This window comes from Nannospalax galili, unplaced genomic scaffold (assembly GCF_000622305.1).
Source record: "Nannospalax galili isolate Female #2095 unplaced genomic scaffold, S.galili_v1.0 scaffold406, whole genome shotgun sequence".
Lineage (NCBI taxonomy): Eukaryota > Metazoa > Chordata > Mammalia > Rodentia > Spalacidae > Nannospalax > Nannospalax galili.
Window position 1 is genome coordinate 8277084 of NW_008357033.1, and position 18463 is coordinate 8295546.

The 18463-nt window shown below is 48.6% G+C and overlaps 1 protein-coding gene across 3 annotated transcripts in view; it reads right to left on the reverse strand.

The window, feature by feature from the left end:
* The window catches only part of Slc6a6 (solute carrier family 6 member 6), an 84831-nt gene that overhangs the window by 58960 nt on the left and 7408 nt on the right, over positions 1-18463 (reverse strand). For all 3 annotated transcript variants that reach the window (XM_029557030.1, XM_008854936.3, XM_029557031.1), the window contains exon 2: positions 6914-6957. The gene's annotated coding sequence lies outside the window, so the exon portion shown is untranslated. The remainder of the gene's footprint in view (positions 1-6913; positions 6958-18463) is intronic.

The window sequence follows — 18463 nt, forward strand, 5'->3', positions numbered from 1 at the left end:
ACATGAAGAATAGGGGCCAATTCTCACAGTCCCCTTCAAAAACGGGACTTCTCTACTGTAGGCCCCACCCCTTAAAGGGTTTACCACCTCCAAGTAGTAGCACATGTTGGGGACCTTTGGGGGCCACATTAAACCAAAGCAGCCCCAAGGAAGGAAGAGAAGGTGGGGCCCAGGCCTGGACAACTCGCTAACAGTACATGGCTGCAGAAGTGATCTGCGGCCTGGCACTTCTCTAGGCCTGGAATCTTTCTCTATGTATCAAGACTCTTCCTTACAGAGTCCCTCGGCTCAGAGGACACGACTGTTCCAGCATCCAGCACATGCTCAGTAAACATGAACCAGACGTGGTTCAGTAAACATGAACCAGACCCGATGAGACCACCAGGCCGACTCCAGATGCCTGCATGCGGACAGCAGTAGAGCATAGCAAAGCCTCAGTATTTGTTACACATGATGAGAAATGGCTTGTTGTGCATGTGAATTCTCACTGAGCCAGTGCCCTGTATTTTATCTGGCAACCCTATCCAGCGTTCTGAGAGATTCCTGTGTTACCCACACCCTAGCACAAAACACAAAGCCCAGTATAATACAAGAGACTGAATACTCTGGCTGCCTGGTGTGAAAAACAAGGTCAGGCACTCTCTTTCCACAGGCCCCGCCTTCCCTTCTTTCCACCCAGAGGAAGCCTCTTCCTGCTGCTTTTGGAGACCTTTTGAAGCTCTCTGGGCTTTTCCTTATCTCTATGCGGTTTTCCTCAAGCAGGTGTCCATTACTGGGGATGTCACACAGATGACATACATACCACCTTCTTCCAGCCTGTCCTCCTGACAGACATTACTAATCAATTGTAATCTTGTTTCCACTGATCTGGCCCCAACTTTAGATTCCTCTTCAGAACCTCGTCTCTATGTCTCCTGTAGCTTAGTGGACAAAACAAAGTCCCATGGGAGGGATGATCAGAGGCTGGCAGGATGTCTGGAAAAGTCTATCAGGGCAGTGAAACCAGCTAAAAAGACAGCTTAACCTTGAAAACCTACAAGAAACTGTCTTCCTCCCTGGGTCAGAAGGTAGCAAGAACAGGAGGCCGGGTGAAGGGCAGGTATGCAGGTGCAAATGAGAATGGGGGGATAGGGATGGAGATAGGGGCTAAGTCACATGGAAAATGAGAAGCAGAGGGGTGCCAGCCAAAATGAGGGTTGGAGAGGAGATATGACCCCACAGAGGGCGTGCCACTAGGCTGCCAGACTGGGGCTGAAGCTGGGAAGGGGTCCAGGACAGGGTCTGCACTTCCCTGTGCCCTAGAGACCCCACAGAACACATGTTTTACAGACAAGAGCACTCAGCTGAAAGAGGGGAGCCCCACATACCAGGCTACCTAGCCACTAAATGGCAGAGGAGGGCTCCACATCCAGTCACTGTCACCTGAGAAGCCTATCTGGGAACAACTGTTTCAATTCCTTTGTTTTAATGTGAAGGAGCAGCCACTGGTCCAAGTCACCCACCCCCACCCTCACCACCGCAGGTTGGTGGGAAACAGGTAAAGATGCTGGGGTCCCTCCTTAAGGGGAGCTTGAAGCCAACCCTTCAAACCCAGGGGGTCATCTATACACCCATGAGTCCAGGAAATGCCTGCTTTGGGGAACTGGGACTTCTAGGCTTATCACTTACTGGCTGAGGATAGATGAACAGGTAGAAATAATGCCCAGAAACTTCTCTTAGGTGTGGTGAGCACCTCTGGTCTGAAGCTGTGAAAAGACCTCTTTGACAAAATGTCCATGCCCCCTGCTGGGACCAAAAGCAAGTACAGGAAGCTTCACCCAGGGCACTGTCACCCAAGTCCAACACAGATGGAGCCCAGAGAGACACCCAATGGCCCTGGATTTTGTGGGACAGCTCCTGTCCTAGCAGTTGCTATATAGACACACAGACTGTCACAGTCTTCTTGAGCCCCAATTTTCTCACCTGTGGCATGGCGCATAATAAGTACCTTGGACAATGACATAAGAGCTTACACGGAAAAGCGTTGTGAGAACTACAGTGCAGATACTGTCTTCTAAGACAGAGGGGCTCAGACAATCACACCAGCCACAGGGACACACAGCAATGACAGGCACTGTTTATTGAGAAATTACTCTGTGCCCATCACTGTACCAAGAACTTTCAGTTTTTCCTTCCTTTTCCCCACAGAAGGGAAATTCTGTGTTACATCACCTCAAATCCATTTTCACAAAGGCTGTAGGAGGTAGGGATGTGTTCGGGGTTACTAGAGGGTAGGGTTTGTTTTGCAGCCTCCGAGAGGGCCTGCTATTCTCAGCCATTACTTATTTTCTGGGTTTTTCTTGTCTTCTCCAAATTAGGAAGACTGAGAGACTAGGGGCTGCGGCTCTGGGATGGGGTTTTAAATCCTCTATTCCCTGAAGCCCTAAAGGCAGAAGAGTCCCCAGGGAGAGACTGCTGCTCCTTCTCAGTGCCCCAGAGCTGTCACTGATGTTGAACAGGAGTGTTAAAGAGGGCCATTTCTAGAGGGTTGGGGATCTGATCATGGGTCCTCGCATCTTAAAGATGGATATCCAGGGCTGGGTGTGGTGACACACACCTTTAATCCGAGCACTCAGGAAGCAGAGGCAGACAGATCTCTGTGAGATCAAGGTCAGCCTGCTCCACACAGTGAGTTCCGGGCCAGCTGGGGCTACAAGGGGAATCCATTTTTAAAAAAACTTAATTAATTAATTAATTAATTAAAGTATACCCAGAGCATAAATGTAGCTCAGTGGCAGAGCTAGCATGTGCCCTGGGTTCCATCCCAAGCATGGGAAGAGGGCTGGGCTTCTGCACTGGGTCACCAAGTCCAGTTTCTTGACCAGATCAAGGTACAAGATGCCCACATGTGCTCCTTGTCAACCCTGCTGAGCCTTCCATACAGTGCTTATGGTGGGGCTCAGTGAAGGAGGGCCAGCCTAGCCTGTGGAAGACCTAAGTTCTACTTCTAGCACCCAACCCCCATCCAAAAAAAAAAAAAAAAAGAGAGATCAATTTACTCATTATGTATATTTTATCACAATTAAAAAGAGAAGTGCCAAGGTTTTATAAGAAAGAGAAAATGAAAATAATTTCCCACTGGGGGATTCATTAAAGAAATGCTTTCCAGGGCTGGAGAGATGGCTCAGTGGTTAAGAGCACTGACTGCTCTTGCAAAAGACCTGGGTTCAATTCCCAGCACCCAAATGGCAGCTACAAACTGTCCTTAACTCCAGTTCCAGGGGAATCCGAAGCCCTCTTCTGACCTCCGAGGCACTGCACGACACGGGTACACTCACACACATGTAGGCAATACACTCATACACATAAAACAAAATAATAATAAATAAGAAAGAAAGAAAGAAAGAAAGAAAGGCTTTCCTCAAATGGCCTGGCACATTCTATGTAGCCCAGATTGACTTTAAACTTTCAGCTATCCTCTTGCCTCAGTCACCAGAATCTGGGATCAAGGTCCTGTGCCACCATCCCTCATTCATTTGTATTCTTTCAGCGGTTTGCCAGCTCCACACAGCTGTGCTGTCTCACTTACTTGAGGAAAATGTTGGCCAGGCACGTGTGATTCCAAACATTCAGGAGGCTGAGGCAGGATAATGGCAAAAGCCTAAAGGGTTTCCAGGGCAGCTGGGATAACGTGGCAAGGCTCCAAGTTTTTTTATTTTTATTTTTGGCAGTGTCTCACTATGCAGCGTAGACTGGCCTTAAACTCCTGGGCTAAAGTTATCTTTCTGCCTCAGCTTCCCAGACAGTGGGATGACAGGCTCGTGCCACCACACCCAGCTTACAGACACATGTACACACACATGCATACCCTGTTCCATTACACAGTGGTTATCCCTCTGCATGGAAGAACCATGGATGAAATTTTATTCCTTTTTTCTGCTTTTCAGTGCTGAGTTTTCTGTATTTAAAATATATGACTTTTATAATCAGGGTAAACCAAATAACCCAACAAATGCCATTTTCTCACTGATGAGGCCCTCCAAGTAGCAGATATGGAGGTTCACACTCTTCTGAGCAGAGATGAGGTGGCACTTTCCAGGGACACTGGAGTTTGTCACAGCTGCTGCACTGCCACCCAGATCACAGCAAGCTGGAGGCATACCCTGCTTACAACATCTTCCTTAAATTGCCCAGCACCCCAGAGGGCAGCACCCCAGGGATCAGTACCCTAGAAGTGGCTGATCTTCAGATTCACTTTGTCAGTTGGGGTTACAGTTGCTTTAGGAAATCCCTCAATGAGAAATTCTAAATGGGGTGCTTGGTGCTGATTCTGTTAGTCCTGTTGAGTCCAAAAGACCCCACTGTGCTCACCAAGTCTAGATGTCACCCTGTTCTGCCTCCCCTATGCTATGCTGGACAGCCTGGCTGTGACAGCTCCATTTACAGTGGGGAGTCTGAGACTCAGAGTCAGTCAGGCACTCCCTTCAGGTCTCACAGCAGGCACACACTGGAGCTGGATTTTATCTCCACTGGGGGCTTTTCTGTTGTCTTGTGGTTCTGGGGGTGGGACCCAGGGCCTTGTACAAGCCCACTAAGCCACATCTCAGCCCTGGAGCTAGAATGAGTAGGGGCCTGCCTGACCTTAGCTCTATGGCCTCTGTCACAAGGCTGAACAGATAATATCATCCCTTCTCTGAGGGAAACCCAAAGGCCAGAGGCCCTTTTTACTGTGTGGGGGCAGGGCACACCCAGAACTCAGACTTCCGTGATGGCTGTGGTGATAGTTAGGCTTATTCCCTTGTGTGAGATGCTCCCTTTGAATCCCACTACCCGCCACATGGGGGTGGAGCAGAGAACATGAGCCTTTTCAGATGGAGCAAGCCAGGAGGGCTGCACAGGAGAGGCATCAGGAAACTCTGAAGGGTGGTCCATCTATTCTGCTTTTTGTCTATGAAGCTGCCAGGCCCCATGGGGCTGGCCACTTGCATAAGACTCTTTATCTATAAGCAGAACTCACATTCCAGCCTTGAGTCCCTGGTTTCCAATGCCCTTGGCTACTCATTAACCAGCAGGAAGGCCTTGGGGAGGGGAAGGGGCTGGGTATGGAGGGGGCTCCCAGCCTGTGGGTGGGGAGGATAGTGCCACAGTGTGGGCACCAGAGTCTGACAAGTGAGTTTGTAGCTGTGGAAACTTGGGAGGGGCTTGTTTACTTTTCAGCCTCAGTTTCCCAAACTGCACAGCACTATTTCAGATCTGCACCTGAGTTACTGAGGGGTGTGACCACGCCTGACAGAGTAAGCACTCCACCTGCTCATCTGTCATTGTTACAGACAGGAAGGTCTCCCACTTCCTAGGACTCTTGGGGCTGCACCAAGCTAAGGTGTTACACCTCTAGGTGAGTCCAGAACCCACTGGTGGTGAGCATCCATGACACATGGCCGTTGATTAAGAGGAAGACTCTTCACAGAGCCAGTTATCTGCCCACTTAGCAGCTGCTCAGGGAGGTGCTCTGAGCTGCTGGGGGCATGTCTGACATCAGAGAACACATGGTCTCCAGCTGGCTGTTTGTGATGTGGGAGCACACCTGGCCAGGAAGTGCGCTGGACAGCAAAAGTGCAACTGGGTCCAGCCACCAGTGATCGCCACCAAAGGTCCTTAGGGTGACAAACTGACTTTTCTCTCATTCTTGGCTTCACTCGTGACCCCACATTGACCATACCCCAACCCTACCCCAGTGAGAGACTGTCCCCCTTAGAAGCTGGGGGCATGGCTCAGGGGGGAGCACTGTGCAAGGCTGAGGGGTCACCAGAACCGGGAAAAGAGAAAAGAGGAAGAGACGCAGGGAGGAGAGAGATTAGAAACGAAGAGATCTCTGTCCAGGAAGGTTCTCAAGTTCTCAAGAGCAGGGTTCCACAGGTCGGTCATGAGATTGGCAAAGTAGCAGGACGGGGAGTGGCTGGCAGCTGGGAAGGGCAGGGCCCGGGAGCATTCCAATGTGTAGCACCATCGAGTAGTACTGAGTGCCAGGAGTAAAGGGCTTTGAAAGCCCCAAGTTTAAAATCAGTCAAATCAGCCTGAAGAAGACAACATTAAATCCCTCTTAAAGACATTACTGTGATCCTGTACTAAAAAAAAAGGGGGGGGGGTGGTAAGAAAAAGACAAGAGAAAGAAAGCAGGCTGCAATAAATACCGGACAATCAGCAAAGCATCATTAAGGGCTACAGATTAGATAAGAGAACTGTGCCAATGTTAAATGTTCTGGGTTGATAATTGGGCTGTGGTTATATAAGACAATGGCCTTACGCTTTTGAAATATTTGAAGGACTGGGGGAAAGGGGCACCCTACTTCCAACTTACTCCCCAATGATTCAGCGAAAACAATATTCATGTGACTCTTTCTGTAGAGCAGAGACGTGGATAAGGAAAGCAACTCTGCCAAAGGTTTTCAATTTTGTTCAAATAAAACCTTTAGTGGAGCTGAGGCTGTAGCTCAGTGGTAGAGCACAGAGCATAGATCCACCCCTAGCAACTTACACGCACAAAGCTGAAGAGATGAGACAGGCTTGTGATGAAAGCCCCAATTCCCGGAGCAACTTGTCTGTAGTCAGGGCACCCTTGAATGTGGGTCTGGCCCTAATCTCAATCAACTCATTCAGGCTTCCATTCTCACATGACACCTGTCATGGCTACTCTCTGGCACAGTATGAGTACAGGCAGGTCAGAGCACACACAGGGAACCGAAAGAGAGGAGCCAGGAGACCCTCCACACAGAAGTGCCAGGGATAAGGTGCTGGGGCCACCTCGGGTATCTTGTCTTCTAGAACCTGGAGGAGGCACTGACCTATAGCCCCTTTCCCCCAATTCCCCTGCCCCCAGGATCCTGCTGTGGGTCAAGCTGAGCCTGAGCCTATAAGGAGGCTGAAAGCTACTTACATTTCAGAGGCTCCTCCAGTGAGGCTGTGGCTTTGTCTCTGCACCTGAACAAAGAGGAGGCAAAGAGGTATGGTCAGGACCTATGTGCCCAGTCCTGACTGTGGTTGACCCCAGACACATACATACTGGGGAGGGGCCTCCCTGACTTGGGGGGCCTGGGACCAGGGATGAGGGTTGCGGAGTTGCAAGCATGCATAGGTAAATACAAACCCCCACTCTTACACATGCTAACTCAGACCCAATTAAATGGACGCATGTGTACATACACACACATAACACTTGCTCAGCATGAATCCTTCCTCTGGATTCAGTGCCCTTGAGCCCAGTCGGCCCAAGTTCTACAGAATGCTGTGGGGAGCCGCCTACAGCCCTGGTGGGTTGAGGGGCAAGAAAGGTCCCTCTTGATGGTGCACGTGGATGAGCCACCTGCCAGATCAGACTGGAAAGCCTATACTCCTATCAGCTCCATCACATGCCCAGGTCCCAAGTCTGACTGGCTATTCCCTATGAACAGGGCAAGGCTAGACAGGGAGGTGGAAAGGCCCCCAAGATACTTGTTTTAAAATGTTATTACATTTATTAAAAATAAATAAAAATGTTATTACATTTATGTATTTGTATGTGTGTGTGTGTGCGCACACTCATGTGGAGGTCAGAGGACAACTTGCAAGAGAGGTTCTCTCCTTCCAACATGGGGGTACTGGGATCGAACTCAAGTCATCAGGTTTGGCAGTAAGCACCTTTAGTGGCTGAGCCATCATGGCAGTCCAACCCCAAGATTCTTAAAGAATGCAAAGACCACCAATTACCATATTAAATGTTCTAAGAACCACCATGCCAAGGAAAGCTGAACTTTGCTGAGCCAGCAATTCTCCAATGAGAATGACCCAGAACCTATTTTATGGATTCTGCTGTGGTTTTTAATTTTTATTTACTTGGTCAGTTTTGTAGTAATGTGGATTGAACCCAGAGCCTTGTGGATGGTCCCCAAGAGTTCAACAGAGCTGCACGCCTAGCCTCTTGTTTAGTTTTAGTTTTTTTTCTTAACAGGGAACCTCTGTTCTTTAGAAACAGACAAGTGGGGGCAGAGCACAGGGACTGGCCTCCCAGGCCACCCTCAGTGCTGCTGGCCTGAGGCAGGAAGGCTCTTCAGCTTTCCTGGAACATAAGAATGTGGAAAACCAGGAAAGAGTTTCTTATCGGTAGAGATCTAAGATTTCAACAAACACTCAAACTGGAATTAGTGGTGCATGGGGGGTTGGGAAGACGTGGCCTCTGTTCAACCCCGCTCCTCTCCTCCCTACAGCCCCACCTTCTTTCCCAACTCTGAGCAAAGCTATCACTAACACAGAGGCCTCTCATCAGACCCCTCATTATTGCATTAGGGCACCCACTGGGTCCAAGGCGTCATGTGGGAAGAAGAGTCAAGGACTGCCTGGGCACCTACCATGTGCCAGACAATGTACAGGGCAGAGACCACAGAGAGATCACAGCAGGGCCTAGGAATCTGTGATCCCTGCTTTCAGAGCCCAGAACCATATGGTGTGGCTGAGATAGGAGTAAGAAGCCGCTGAGGCCTCTTCCACTTTCCACTTCCCAGGTGGACACATGCTCTGTAGAGGCTGGGGTGGACTAGTAATGTCTGCCATGGGTGAGGTACAGAAGTGGCAAGTGGTAATGTGTACCTGACTCTCCTGGGTGGTGCCAAAGGAAGAAAGATAAAGGGAAAGATGGAGTGGATGTGTTTAAAAGCACAGTTCCCAGCACAACATTCAAGGAACCGTGAAGGATGGATGTCCTTCTATGTGGGATGAGTTCTCACTAGTAAGGGGAGGCCAGCACAGCTCAGACAGGAGGATAAGCATGGTTTGCAGTCCCAGTAGCTTTAGCTTGCTGGCACTCACACTCCAAGGGGGGACGGCCCGATTTGATTTGACCAAGAGACACACATGCATTGAATCCATCCTATGGGGTCTCAGGGCCAGACCTCACTTTCTACTTTCAAGTGTAATGTGAGCTAGGTCTGACCAATCAAAGAGGGTCATCACCATTGGCTCATGTGTGGACTTGACCATGCCCAGACAATAGGAATGAGGAACTCTTGTTAAAAATACTGGGGGGAGGGGCTGGAGAGATGGCTCAGCGGTTAAGAGCACTGACTGCTCTGGCAGAGGACCCAGGTTTGATTTCCAGCACCCACACGGTGGGTCCTTAACTCTAGTTCCAGGGGAATCTGAAGCTCTCCTCTGACCTCTGCAGCATTGCACGACATGGGTACACTCACATACATGCAGGCAATACACTCATACACATAAAATAAAAATAATAAATTTAAAAAAAATACTGGGGGGAAAAGAAGACTTGGGCCAAAAGATGGATCAGTAGGTTAAAGACATTTGCCTTGTAAGCCTGGTGACCTGAGTTCAATCTCCAGAACCCACACAAAGGTGGAAGGCAAAAACTGACTCCAAAGTTGTCCTCTGATCTCTACATGCTTGCCATGGTGTACATACCCACACATATACATATCATGCACACACACAATAATATAATTTTTTAAAAGAAGGTTCTTCCTAGGTTGAAATGGCTTGTCAGGATGGGGTTCCACTGAAAGAGCTGAGGTACCCCCAGGGAGAATGAAGTAGGAACTGAGGGACACAGAGCCCAAACTGGAGAGAAAGAAGCAGACCAATGATGGCTCAGCACCTGGATGCAGCCATGCCTGAAGTACATGATCTAGTTTCTTCAGTTAAAGGATTGGTAAATATTCAATTGATTTCTAAAGTTAATTTGAACTGAGTTCTTCCCATTACAACCACAAGAATCCATTCTTGGCAAGGTGTGATGACAAGCACCTGTAATCCCAGCACTCATTAGGCTGAAACAGGAGATCATGAGTTGGAGGCCAACCTGAGCTACACAGTGTGTTTGAGGCCAGCTTGAGCTAAATGGAAAGACCTTGCCTCAAGAAATAATTAAACAGGGAAGCTGGAGAGATGGGTCAGCACTTAAGAGTGTTTGCTATTCTTGCAAAGGACTGGAATTCAGTTCCCAACACCCACATCAGGGGACACACACACATAAAAAAATAAATGCCCAGGGATGTGGATTGAGGTGGAGTACTCACCTGGTATGAGCAAGGCCCTGGGTTCATCCCCAGCAACGTAGTGTGTATGTGTGTCTCTCTTTGTGTGTGTGTGTGTGTGTGTGCATATCTGTCTGTCTGACACCTATGCCCTGACTTGAATTTGCTGTGTCACTTTATGCTTGTTCTCTTTCTGAGATTTGGCCCATTGGAACCAAGGGGGAGGATGCAGGTGACAGATGACTTGACATCTGAGGACCCCACAGCCCTGGCATTCTAGCTGCCACACGCCTGTTGCAATGCTTAGGCCTGACCCTCCTCTCACCTGTGGGCACACAGGAAGAGAAGTGTACACCAGCCCTCACAGGAAGGCATGTGAAACATCTGGAGGACTCTTCACACCAGCTCACAAGCTCTGCCCTAGCTCTAATACCAGGTCTGGATGGGGCGACATTACCTCTCAGCTCCTACATGATGTCTTGCATTCACGGTCCAGGACCACCATGGTCTAAGGACTCAGACACTCATCTGTCCCATGCTTTGAACTGCTGAGGCCAGATGACAAACATAAGCCCCAGGCAGGCAGCCGACCACGCGGCTTTTCTCCATCCTCAAAGCAGGTGGTTTCAAGGAAAATCCATCTTTCCAGAAAGCCAGCACCAGTCCCAGGTCAGGGGGTGGCCTTCAGTACAGCCACTCCTGCCAAACCCCACCCTGAATTTTATCTAGATAACAGGATACTATTTAAGGGATGTGTTGCCTCTGGGGACTCCAGAAGACTCCATGTTGTCTTCTAGGAGCCCAAAGCCTATCCCAAAGGCTCCCCACCAAACAGGCAGCATTCCAGACCCTGCTGTGGGCCTTGTCCTGACACACTGACTAGAGCCAGTAGCTGTCTGCTGAGCTTGGCTGGCCCTGGGCTCTCCCCTGACTTACATCCGACTTGGCTGCCTGGAAGAGCCTCCTGTGGCTTTTTGGACCACTGACTCTGCTGGGTAGAAAGCGGCTTCCCCACAGAACCCTTTCCAAGGTGGCACTGGCCCAAGGGTGGCTCAGCCAGTTCCCAGCCCTGTGACCTTGGGCCAGTCACCTGCCCCAGGAAAGCCTTGAAGTGAGGAGTACGGAGATGGACAGTGCCATGTTATGCTTATTTTCAGTTTTTGGGCTGGGAGGGACCTTCAGCCTTGATCTCCTATATTGCTCAGGGGCTATATTGTCCCAACTCCTGGGCTCTGGCCACACTTCCACTTCAGTCCCTTGTTTCCTGCCCCTCTGTGCCCCAAGTAACTGGGACCACAGATACACCCAGTGTGCTGGCTATCACAGTTCGACTTTCAAAGACCACCAGATGTTAGGTCCCAAGATAGGGACTCCAACTTGACCTAGAGTGTGGCAGGATTGAGAACCTGGTATGGTGACTACTGTAGTCTCAGCACTCAGGAGACTGAAGCAGGAGGATCATGAGTTTGTGGTTAGCCTAGGCTACATAGGTAAGACCCTGTCTCAAAACAAAACAAAACAAAACCAAAAACCAAGCCTACATCAGGATGGCCTAGTGGTTAAGGCATTGGAATTAAGATCCCATGGACATATATTCACATGGATTCGAACCCCCAGCCCCCCGGTACATCTGCAAGGGCTGGTGAGATGTCTTAGCAGGTAAAACCATTTACCACCTAGTCTGACAACCTGAATTCAACCCCTAGGTCCCAAATGGTGAGAAAACAGACTCATACAGGCACACACGTGCTGTGGCGCATTCACATCCACACATATCCACACAAATAAATAAATAAATAAATAAATAAATAAATGAATGAATGAATAAATAAATAAATAAATGTAAAAGATAAATCACATCTAGAAACCAATAAGGAAGAAATGCCCCAGTCTGAAGAGGGCTGGTCTACATTGTTATAAGTGTTTATTTAAATACCCCACAACAGAACTACAATGTATTGAACCACCCCCAACAGCTCCTGGGCCATGACCTCCAGGCCTCAGGTAATGGCAATTTGAAGTTGAGGACTAATGGGCTGGTGGGCAGCTGGGCTAAGACAGACATTCAGGCAGGGTTGCCAGGGAGGTGGGACTTGGTGGTAGCCATTCCTACTATCTGGGCCCTTGTCACTAAGGCAGGTTTGGGGTTTTCTGAGGACATCAGCCACCTTAGTTCCTCTCTGCAGAGGGCTGAACTTCTTACGTTCAGAGGAAGCAAATTAGCCTTTCTTGAAGCCTGGGGTCCAGAACTCAAAGCAAGAGTTAGCACCAGCCCTGCGCTGGAGGGCGTGCGCTCCCCCTGCCCCCCAAGTGAGGAGATCAGCGCTCCAAGTGACTCATGGCCACCTGTACTCCCCTGCTCCAGCCTTGAACTGCCCCTACCCCATACAAGAACAAATCTACACAGGTGCACACCCAGCACCCTGCACCCTGCCTGCAGACTGGAAACCCGCCCCAGTGGGAGGCTGCGCATATATAGTGGTAAGGAAGTCAGGCAGGCACTCCCTCTTTCCCAAGCTCTGCTGATTCAGTGCCCTTGAATTAACAGGAATTCCTCCTTCTGTGTCTTTCAGCCAGCAAAATACTGCAGTGAGGGGTGGCAGCCTGTAGGGTTTGGGGACATGAGGCAGCACAAAGGGGACCTACATTTGCTGTTTAGCACCACCCACAGCAGCAGTCCACAACGCACACCTCCCCACTGAGCCCTAAGGTGCTGCAGGAAAAAAAAAATCTCACAAAGAAATATTATCAGCGCTTTATAAATAATGCTGTAGGGTGTAGAGTTGTTTACCTGCCATCCAGGGTTTTAGCCTCAATACCCCCACCCCAATACATAAAACACTGGAGACCTAGAGCTAGCCCTGGGAGCCAATTCTGCCAGGCCTACATAGAATATCTTTAAAAGAAACCCACCTTCTATCAATGAGAAATGAAAGACAGAAATAGACTCCACAGCACCTCTGGAAGGGACTGGCAGTCCTGGGCTTTTCTTCTCTCTTATTTTTTAAACGTTTGTTCTATATTGTTCTATATTCTCCTACTAATAGTGTACAAAAATCCACATTGTTCCCCAAGGCGATATCCCATACTAAAAGTCACAGCTCTCCTCAGTGCTGCTCTCAAACTCCTGTCTCTAAATTGGGCCAACTCCTTTGAGATGTGAGGGTCCGGACATCTTGGAAAAATCAATAGAAGGACAGGTGTACCGCTAAAGGGACCCATGGGAGTGGCACCCCACACAGCGACACATGGAGATGGAGGTCTTTTCCCCCTTTACCCAGCAGGTGGTCTCCTCAACCCCAAGGATCAGAGAGGGACAAAGACTTACCTAGGTCACACAGCAGCCAAGAAGCCAGGGGCATCCAAACTCTGGATCACAGTGTCTGACACTGGGTCTTTGATTTTATAAGTTCACCTCAGCAATTCTATGTGAACATCCACCACCCTTGCCAAATAGATACCTTCCTTCTGTCTTGTTCCCTGGCCACATCCACATGGCATGGGATGCCTGCTAGGTGGATAAATGAGTAGGTCCAAGCCTGAACCATCAGATGTTCAAATCACAGGCTCATCTCAGAATGGGGAGGGGGCAGATACACTCAATGTGAGTACTGAGCACCTACTGTGAGCCAGGCCCCTACACTAGATGCTGGAGTACCTACCTGCATCCCAGTCAGTGGGCAGGTGAATAAAAGGAAAGCTCAGAGAGGTCCAAGCTCAAGTCAGAGAATGGAGCTATAGGAGATAAGCACTGGAAATTCAAGTCCACTCTGACTCTTGTGATCTTTGGCTTCCTGTGTGTTAAGCACCACCCAGGGTCAAGGAATGCTTCATGGACCAGGAAGCTTCAAGTTGCCCTTGAGTGGGAAGAAGGAGCAATGGGTAGGAAGGGCCTTGTGGGAACCATGCTCAGCTAAGGGCAGAACCCAGACTACAAGGTGAGCCAGATTGTGAAAAGCTTCCAACACCAAACTTAGAGTTTGGCTGAACTTCACAGAACACTGTGGAGCCAACTGAGGGCTTCTTCAGCAACAGGGCAGCATGCTCAGTTGAGGGCACCTGGCTGGCACAGAGGTGAACAGAAGGCATGATGACTGGTGAGAAAACTGTGGATAGGAGGGTGGCATCTGGTGATGGAATGAAGACCAGTCTTCCATCGGGGCTGATTAGCTCTGGGGCAAGAAGGCAGAGCCCGGTCCACTATCCTTCACCCAGTAGGCATGACTGCTGATACCCAGCCATGCTTCTCCACCCTCGCCCCACCACCAGTGCCATTTGTGCTCTGTGTTAAAAAACCATGGAAACAGAATGCTTAGAATGTCCCCACTCGGAGACCTGGTCTAAAAACTCCACTTAATAGGGACACTGAGGCTCAGAGGGGATGAGTAGAGGGTCAAGGTAAGCAGACTGAAATGCCCAAGAGAAGGGTGGGCCTGGCAACAAACACTTCCTGCCCACTGGGTGTCCAATAGGTTTGGGCAGACTGTTTGTCCCTACACCTCCTCCATGCATCCCAGTCCTGGCCCTGGCCTGAGAGGTGCACCAGTGCCAGGCTCCAGGCTCTTTTCTGAGCCTTTGGGAAGCCAGGTCCTGGATTCTGAGTGTTTCTCAAGCAGCCTACCCTTGGGACACTTCCTTCACACTCTGTTCCCAACCCAGGATCTGACATAGTCCACACACTGAGGCAAAGGGCTAAGGTGTGGCTCAGTATAGACCTGCCCACCAGTGGAAACTCTCCACCCGTTTCATCCCCAGAACGCAGGGGGGAAAAAAGTTCTGCTCTTCCCAGTGTCCTTAAATCAACCTCTTAGAAGGGAAGTTTTACATAATCAGAGTGGTGGTGGACGCAGCAGGGGTGGGGAAACTGTATTTGAACAATGGGTGGTTTGATGGGTGTGCTTTTCCCTTCCCCCTAACTGACAAAGCCTCACTCAGGCCTCAGCTGAGCATCTAGTCCCTGAGGTGGGTAGGCAGGGCAGGTTGGCTGGATGACCCCAAAGTCCACAGTCCTAGAACTCCACAGTCAATGGTTCACTCTTCCGCACACCTGCCACTCGTTCCCGTGTGCCTGCCCTCAGCATAAAAGGCCTGGGATTGTTCATTAACCTCCTGATACCCATCTTCTCCCTGCCTCCTACCCAGTGCTCTACTCCAGCATGTTGGTTTTGCCCTCCCTCATCCTTCAGCAAACCATGGACAGCTGATTTAATGTTGTCCCCCTACCCCTGGGGCTGTGCCTGCTATGCAGTAGGTATTCAGTAAGCATCTGCAGTGCAATCAGTGGTGCACACCTGCAGTTTCAGCCTGGTAACTGAGGCGGAAGGACCGCTTGAGTGAGATCCTGTATCATGAAAGAAATGTGGCCAAGTGTGGTGCAGCACACTTTTCATCCCAGTACTCAGGAGGCAGAAGCAGGAAGATCTCGGTGAGATCAAGGCCAGTATGATCTACATAGTGAGTTCCAGGCCAGCTAGGACTATGAGGAGAGCCTGTCTTAAAAATAAAAAGCAAACCAAAACAAAGAGGACAGAAAGAAAGAAAGAAAGAAAGAAAGAAAGAAAGAAAGAAAGAAAGAAAGAAAGAAAGAAAGAAAGAAAGAGAAAGAAAGAAAAGAAAGGAAGGAAAGATTGCCAGGTGTGGTGGTGCACGCCTTTAGTCCCAGCACTTGGGAGGCAGAGGCAGGTGGATCTCTGTGAGTTCAAGACCAGCCTGGTCTACATAGTGAGTTCTAGGGCTACAGGGGGAGGCACAAGAGAAGGAGGGAGGGAGGGAGAGAGAGAGAGAAAGGGTGTTGCTGTCACTGGAAATGGATCAGGCTGCACCTCTACCCGCCTTGAGGGCAAGTTGGAAGGCACTAGGTTGGGTGACTCCCTCACTGAGCTGCAGTCTGGTTGGTCAGCTAGGATAGAAGAGGTCAGTGGGTCACAAACCGAGGCTGTGCACAGTGGACTTGCCACTCTGTGTGACATTCTGCCGACATTATGCTGAGTGGCAGGTCATAATGGACCATTATTTGAACTGACCAAGTGGCAGAACCTGGAACCACATGACACTGTTTTTGTTAAAAACAAAACAAAACCACAGCTGGCTGACTGGCTAAGCAAATCCTAAAGAAGCTCTGTGCATACAAGGAAATGAAAACAAACCCAAAAAGTGATAAAAAGATGTGTCCCTCTCTGCAGACACCTCAAGTATCACACAGCTAAAGTTGTGAGTAGAGGGCAACAGATAGATTTACGGTCCTTTTCATTTATTTGGCAGTGCCGGGGATGGAACCCACACACTAACACACACTCCACAGCTGAGCTATATCCAACTCCACATTGTGTATATTTTTAAAATTTTATTTACCTATTTTGAGTCAGGGTATCACTGTGTAATTCTGGCTGACCTTGAACTCACAGACCTCTGCTTGCCTCTGCCTTCCAAGTGCTAAGATTAAAGATGTGCAGCACCACACCAGGATATATATATATATATGTGTGTGTGTGTGTGTGTGTGTGTGTGTGTGTGTGTGTGCGTGTGTGTGTATGTATGTATAATTTATTTATTTATTTATTTATTATGATCCAAAAGGAACAGGTTTTTAGTTTATAATATTTCTGTATTGCTTGAGGTATATGATTTTTGTAATTTAGAAGTGAATCATGGGGCTGAAGAGAGAGCTCAGTGGTTAAGAGCACTGGTTGCTCTTGTAGAGAGCCTGGGTTCAGTTCCCAGCACCCACATGGCAACTGTCTGTAACTCTACTTCCAGGGGATCAGACACCCTCTTCTGGCTTCCATGAGCATTGTACACATGGTACACTTACATGCAGGCAAAACACTTGTACACATAAAAAATTAAAAAGATTTTTTTTTAAAGTGAATCACTTTGCTGTTTCTCATACAGTGAACATGTATCTGCCTGACAGCCCAGCAGTCTGTTTCCTACAAATATGAAATGGTCTGTCTACAAAAAGATTTTCCCATAATGCTCACAGGAGCTTCACTCATCATCCTATGCCTACAAATCAACTGATCATCTGTAGGACAGATGAGTAGGTTGTGATATGGAAACCTTGTTCCTGCCCTCCGAGCACGCTTTATGACCCCCAGTATCTGGGGTGCCTGCAAATGCAGACAGCACTGACCTGTTTATACTGGTTTTTTAGGGTTTTTTTTTTTGCTTTGGTTTTTTTGGTCTTTTTGAGGCAGGGTCTCCCTGTAGCCCGAGCTGTCCTGGAACTCACTATGTAGACCAGGCTGGCCTTGAACTCACAGAGATCTGCCTGTCTCTGCCTCCCAAGTGCTGGGACTATAGGCGTGCACTACCATGCCCGGCTTATACTGGGTTTTAAAAAATATTTTATTATTTTTATTTTATGTGTATGAGTGCATTGCCTACATATGTGTAAATGCATGCACCTATGTCCTGCTATGCTCACAGGTCAGAAGAGGTCATCAGAACTCCTAAACTGGAGTTATGGACAGTTGTTAACTGCCATGTGAGCATTGGAAATCGAACTCAGGTCCTCTGCAAGAGCAGCCAGTGCTTTTAACTGCTGAGCCATCTCTCTAGCCCCATAATCGGGTTTTTTTGTACATATAATTTAAGATAAAATTTAATTTGTAAATCAGTCACCCTTAGAACAATAGTAATAAAACAGAATAATTATAAATATATGATGTCATAACATTTATTCAACAACTCATGAATTGCCTATTTGTAGAATCTTTCATTCATTATTTCTGGGCTACAGTTAACCATATGATAACTGAACCTTCAGAGAAAGAGGCCAGAGGAGAACGGCTCCATCTGTGCAATAGAACTCAGCAATATAAGGAATTAACCCCTGATCTGCTCAATAGCACCTGAGGATTTCAGAAATGCAAGAAAGACATACAACAATATATACCACGCAAGTCTGTCTTTTGTTTTGTTGAGACAGTCTTGTAATAAAGTCCAAAACTGGTCTCAGACTTGGAGTGTTCTACTCCCTTGGCCTCCCAAGTGCTGGGATTACAGAAGTAAGCCACCACTCCTGGCACAAGTCCATTGATGTGAGGTAGTGACTTGGCAAAATTCATTCACATTGACAGAAATCCAAAAGTGGCTATCTTAAGAGGTAGGGAGGGTTGGGTGTGGGGACCATTGATATAATGCTTGCCTAGAAAGTGTGACGGGGAGGAGCTGAGATGCCTTAGCAGGTAAGATACTGTGCAAGCATGAGGACCCAAGTTTAAATCCCCATCATGTACACAAAAAGTCAAATGTGGCCAGGCATGCCTGTAACCCAGCACTTGGGGTGGAGGGCAGAGACAGGAGGATCACTGGGGATTTGCTGGCCAGCTTAGCTCTAGGTTCAGTGACAGTCCCTGTCTCAAAGAAATAAGGCAGAGAATAAATGATCTGGCCTCCAAACATGCACACATCACACACAGTCACACATACACACACAAAAAAATGTTTTAAAAGCTGGTAGA